Here is a 6,636-nt window from a genome sequence, read left to right as displayed (position 1 = left end):
TTTCTATCATCAGGCGTATCGTGTGCAAGTTATCCTGGATAGTCCTGCCCTTCACGGCACACGTTTAATCGGTGCTAATAAGACAAGCCAGAACAAGATGCAGACGATTTGCGAGAATCTTGGTCGAAATCTTTAACTCCGCGTTAAGCATCGTTAAGGGCCTGAAATTACCTAACCCATCCCCACCATCTTTGCTTTTACGAACAAGTGTATCACACCATGGTAAAGTACTTGGGGATTGAGCCGTTCCTAAACCATTAGTTAAAAAAACCGTCAGCAAAGGGACAAAGATGTGCGACAACCTCAAATATACTTCATAGCGAAGACCACCGATCCCCGGAGACCTATTAAGGCCGACCCGCTTTTAGGCTTCAATGACTTCATTCTCCGTTATGTCACCTTGGCACCTAGCCGCTTCGGTCGTCGAAAGACGAAAACAGTCAGCCAAATAGGTATCGAACTGTTCTAAAGACAGACCTGGTTCCATGGAAAAAAGCTCCTGAAAATGAGATCTAAACGCCTCCAGCACACCCTGCTTTGTGGTCACGGTACGGCCGTCCGGCTATGTGACACGAGCGATGTGCCTATCGGCCGCTTGCCTCAGCTCCTTTGCACGTAGTTCAGCGGCCATGTTTGTTGCTCCCTGGGGCATTCTTTTTAACCTAGCCCTAATCGCTAAAGCTTGGTGCTCCTTTTCAGAAGGTAGACAAGCTAAGCCTTAATTAAATTAACGCTAGCACTATCTCCTCCTCCACCGGCCGATCTAATCTAGACTCTAGTGTCGCTTTAGCTGCTGCCCTAGAATCTAGGTTGAGTCTTTTGCTAAAGTTGGCAGAAAAGGACGTAATGATTTCCTTAATTTTAACCCACCAGTTATTCCCAGTAATTTCCCCCGTCAATTCACGCTGTATGGTTAGTAATAGCCCTTCTAGTAAGCCTTTCACATCGAATAACGACGTGTTGAGCTTCCAGTAACCGGCTAATCTAGACTTAGGTCTATCTAAGTTACCCGTACACGGACAACTCTGTGATCCGAGTAAACTATATTGTGGAAACTTGGACAATTCAATACTCCTACATCGACTCTCCTAACTAAGAACCGGTCGATATAGCTCGAGAACTGTACCGAACCGGAGCCGCGTCTACCTGTCCAAGTCCACACTAAGTCACGGGGCTTTTCCTTTCGGAATTTGTCGATAAGATCAAACTTATCCACAAATTCACGAAATAAAACATCACCCCGATCTCTGTTAGTTCCCCTAGAAGGTAACACAAATCGATCTAAATTGGGATCCAGGACCGCGTTCCAGTCTACCGCTAAGATAACCGTTCGAGAAGTATCCATGAACTGCTCGATTCGCCGAAAAAAGGCAGCCAGCTCAACGTGGCTATTGGGCGCATAAACCCCAATAAGACGAAATGCCCTACACTTTATGGTAACATCCAAACGCATAGTCTTCCCTCCGGATCCATGTAGCACGGGTCACACGACGCATCTAGACACCTTTTAACTAGCCAGGAGACCCCTCTAGAGTTAGAATTAAAGTACGTTGAATAATCCTTAAAGGTCTTACAGGTAAAGGTAAATGGTCACCAGGAATAAAATGGGTTTCCTGCACACAGCAAATATCCACTCCGAGGTGCTGCAGGTCCAAACTCAAGCGCCATTTTCGCGAGTTGGCCCTTAGCCCTCGGACATTCACACTAGCAAGCTTGAGATCTATGATTGTGCCTTAGGGTTGAGAACCAGAAACGAACATCGCGATCGTGAGCGTGCCGACAGCTCTCGTGAGGGAATAGGTACCCATCGCAGTATCGATGAGTCCCTCACGATAGATACCGCTGACATGCAGAGGATAGGTTAGTTTAGCTATCCTATACAGGGAGGGGTGCTTTTTTATCGGGGCCCTCCCAACACAACATTTCTTAAGGCTTTTTATATCGGGGTCTTTGAATATAACAATTGGAAAGATTTAAAGTTTTGTTGGCCCCTTCCAGCATTTGCCAAAGTTCCTTTGCTTCTTCTTTTTTACGGATGACTGTTAGTAATCTTTTACAGTTTGGAAAGTTAGTAGGATGTCTATTAGTTTCCCCCTACCCCCCTGAACTCCATTAGCTTTGTGGGATCTGCCCCTTTGAAGTTTTTATGATTGTTTATTGCTGCTTGATTTAGTATGCAGATGTCTTTGCCAGGGAGGTAGAGGGCCTTTTTCTTGTGGTCGAGTGAGAGGGTAATGTCCATTGCAGTATGTGTGTTAGAAGGGGTTTTTTTCCGGGGATGTAGGAGGAGTGTTGTGAGGGGTCGAAGAGGTAGATGGAATAGGAGAGGAAGGTTTGTGTATTTTAAGGGGCTTAGGGGTGTTAGTTTGGGTTATTTGTGAGGGGCCGGAGTTGTGACTAGAAGAGGCATTTTGAAAGAGGGGGGAGTTTTGGGCTTTGTAGGAGACTAAGTGATAGGGTTGGTTATAAGATTGGGACTTGTTTTCGGAGAAGTGGGTTTACGTGGGGATTTGGGTGATTGCCGTTGAGTGTCCAGTTTCTGTTTTAAATTAACGATTGCAATATATTTTCCTTCCCCGGGTCGTTTTGGAGCATGGCTTGCTCTTTCAGCTGATCGAGGCTCAGGCGTCCAGCGGTTTTCTTTCCAGGGGCGATCTGTCAGGGTTCTCCTCTGAGTATTTCCTCTGGGTTTTGGTCGTTTCTTCGGGCCAAGCTTGGGAAAGCTTGTAGGAGTTGTGCTTCCTAAGTGTTGTCCGGTGAGTCTTTTGGGGTTTGATGCAGGTTTCTTTAAGGGGCACTCAGATGTAAGGTGTCCAATCTCGCTGCAGTTCCAACAAGTTGGTCTTCTGCTAGCAACTATTATGAGCAGTTTTTCCTCTCCTACCTCCAGGAAGTAAGGAATGTTTACGAAAGTTTCCTTATCAAGGAGGATGTCGAAGGACCATATACCATGGAACTCGTCAACTTGTACTGTTACCATTTCGCCGAATTTTAGGAAGAAGGCGCCGAGATGTTCTCCGTGGATGTGGTGCGGAAGATGAATAACGGAAACCGTGGTTTGACATTTCCCCCCATTCAGGTCTTAAAATATAATGTGATGTAATGGTTTCTTTCTGTGAAATAGTTCTGCATTCTTCAGGTGAATTAAGAAGCACACTCCATGTGTTATAACCCTTACATTTTACAATGCGTAAGGTTATAAATCCTGCTGAGTCCAAAAAGTTTGATAACGATGTCAGCACTTGCTCTTATTACCTTTTTTTGTTTTCTGGTCAACGACAAATAGTGTAAGACACTTTTTCGGATTTCCTCCAACTTTGGTAAGTTCACGATCAAACCTGTATCGCTGACGAGCTCCAGGCATTGTTTTGCCTTTTCGACGATGTCTTTGACGTTGATGTCTATCTTTTGGGGTTTAAACCAGATGTTAGGCATAGAAGGTGTAACATTTTCTGACTCCATCGTATCGATGATAATGGACGTCTGGCTCGCAGAAGCGTCCATAGCCGAACCGTTTAAAAAACGGTTAAAAATGTCCAAAGACTGTTAAAAATAATAGCAAAACAGTAGGGAAAAAAGCGTCGTGTAGAAAAAAGAAAATCCGACTTTGATAAAGAAGAAAAGGAAAATGACAGAAAGGAGAGAAATAACCTACAATATAACGCGCAGTACAAACACTTCTGATGGGGGGTATATTTACATGCTGCCCACATCAGCATTATGAGGCACAAGGCCGGAAAGTGGGAACCCCGCAGCATCCCCTAAAGGAGGGGCACTCCTGCAATTTTTAAAATTGCCTGAGTAACCCCGCCGGCATTCCCCGGTCGGGGCGCCTCTGAGAGCAAGCAATAAACTTGCCCCACCGGAAAGCCCGGTGGCAAGGCCTGGGAGAGTGGACCTCCTAGGTATTACCCAGGCGGCGTACCTCAGTCCAACAGGTGCTGTGTCGGTTCCCGGCCTCTCACCTGTTGGGCTGAGTATCAAGTGACGAATCCTTGACATGTACTACCCTGTCTCCCTGCAGCCGGAGCCGCGAGGAGACACATCCAATCACAATGAACATCTTATGGGGGGGTAGATATTTATTTGCTGCCCACCTCAGCAAAATGTTGCACAAGGCCGGAAAGTGGGAACCCCGCAGGCTCCCCTAAAGGAGGGGCACTCCTGCAATTCTAAAAATTGCCTGAGTAACCCCGTCGGCATTCCCCGGTCGGGGCGCCTCAGGCAGCAAGCAATAAACTTGCCCCACCGGAAAGCCCGGTGGCAAGGCCTGGGAGGGTGGACCTCCTAGGTATTACCCAGGCGGTGTACCTCAGTCCAACAGGTGCTGGGCCGGTTCCCGGCCCCTCACCTGTTGGGCTGAGTGTCAAGTGACGAATCCTTGATTGGTACTACCCTGTCTCCCTGCAGCCGGAGCCGCGAGGAGACACATCCAATCACAATGAACATCTTATGGGGGGGTATGAGACGAATGGATTTGCCAATCATTTTTATAACCAACGGCTGTGCTAAACAACCAATCAAAACGTCGAAAAATTATTATAAAAAATCGTCGAGTTTGCTACGTCACAGACCGCATTTAATTCTTCGCCGCCATCTTGGTTGCTGATCTGAACTACGCCGCCATCTTTGTTACTGATCTGAAATACGCCGCCATCTTTGTTCAACACAAATGTCTCAAAACTTAACAAGTTGTTTTTTACTTCAATTCTATCTAGTCCAAAAAGCTGTTAAAAATCTCGCGATATCTACGAAGCGTTTTGCCCGGGAACCAATATTTAACGTACAGTAAAATGATGGTTTAAATTTTTTGTGGCGTCGACAGGTGTTTTGTAAGATGTGTAGTAGTGTGGTTGACCATCAGATGAAGAAAACGATCAATTAAGATCTTAGTCGCACACAATAAGCACACAGCTTTCCCTTATATCTATCTTCTGAATTAGATGTAAAGTATTTCCAACCATTCGAAAGATATTGGTCAGGCAAAGCCTCTATAAATTGGTGCCTTAAAAATTGAACGACGGCCATAAGAAATGTCGTTATAAATTGTAATCCCGCCTTCTTTCTCGCAATAGAATGACGCGTTTACCGATCGGATTCTGACGGGCGATGAAAAGTTTGTGCTTTGCGGCAACTAGAGACGTTCAGCTTAGTGATTAGACACCGGCGGATCTCCATAACACTTTCTAGAACAAGAAACATATCGTTGTGGCTGTTGTTTCGTGGTCTGCGAGTAGTGTCACGCATTAAAGTGTGTTTAATTCAGGCGAAACCATTATGGCGGTGAAGTACATTCTAAAAATTGGTGAAATACATCACAAACTTTGACAACAACTCCTTGCATTAGTAAACATAAAAGGCCCAACACTCGTCACCGACAATGCCCGATCGCACACTGTTGGACCGACCTTACAGAACTTGAAATAATGAGGATAAAAACTGGGCCGAATCCGTCATACTTTCTACACTCTCCCCTACTGATTTCTACTCTTTCAAGCATCTTGAAAACTTTCTGCGTGAGAAATACTTAAAAAACGTACGCGATATCAAAAACGATTTCAGCGAATTGAAGAAGGCAGGACTTTTCCGTTACTGGTATGACTATACTTATTTATCGTTGACAATTTGTGTTTGATTTTGATGCTGCTTGTTTTCATTAATACGTTTTTGCTTGAGGGTAGCTGTTTTTTTAATTGGAATTTAAAAGTTTAGACCCGCAAATCTTTATATTCAACCTGATATATAATACAAACAAATATTGCTGCTTTGATAAACACATGATGTTGAATCTTCTATGAACGTCTTTACTTCTTACAGCATTAAACGTTCATGCAAAGTTTCTCATTTAACAAAGAATCTCTGTCTTCTGGAGAGTGTACATACGAAAAAGGGCAGAATTAACACAACAATGTCGGTTTTTATTTGAATAACAAAACGGATCTGTAAAAAATATACCGTAATTTTTGTATGCTGTAGGAGTCTTGCATAAAAACTAAATAGATATTTGTATCTTGGAATGTAGCTATGTGTTATTCTGTTATATATGCTCTGTTTATATATAACATATATAGAACACTTAAGAAGGATAAGTATATAAAAGAAGTGAAACATAATTTTAATATATTTATATGTGTGTGTGTGTTTCTGTGTGTGTCTTAGTGTGTATTTGTGTGTATGTCTAATATACATATATATATATATATATATATATATATATATATATATATATATATATATTAGTATATATTAGTATATTTGTGTGTGGATATATATTTCAAATACTGTTAAAGCTGTATTTTATATATTTTATTTTTATACAGGTTCAGTGACAAACGGTTTTCAAATAAATATATTTGATTTTGGAAATCTCTTAATGAGTTTTTAAATCGTTTTTATTTGTAAAGATTCTGGTTGCTATGATGGATGAAGCTCAAATATAACTTGTTTTACTCTCTATAATACACAATTAAGATATATATTATGCTAGCATATCGACCCGGCGTTGACGGGGTGATGGTCTGGACCCTTTAGCAGATATTTTTCTGGGTCAACGCCAATAAAAAAATCCTCTCATTCGATTACCCTATATCTCAAATTTCGAGGCTTTACAATCCAAATTGGCATAGTAATTTTGTA

The sequence above is a fragment of the Euprymna scolopes genome, chromosome 4 (genome assembly GCF_053919585.1).
Source record: "Euprymna scolopes isolate OS-2025 chromosome 4, ASM5391958v1, whole genome shotgun sequence".
Taxonomy (NCBI): Eukaryota; Metazoa; Mollusca; class Cephalopoda; order Sepiida; family Sepiolidae; genus Euprymna; species Euprymna scolopes.
Note: the sequence above shows the minus strand (reverse complement) of the source record.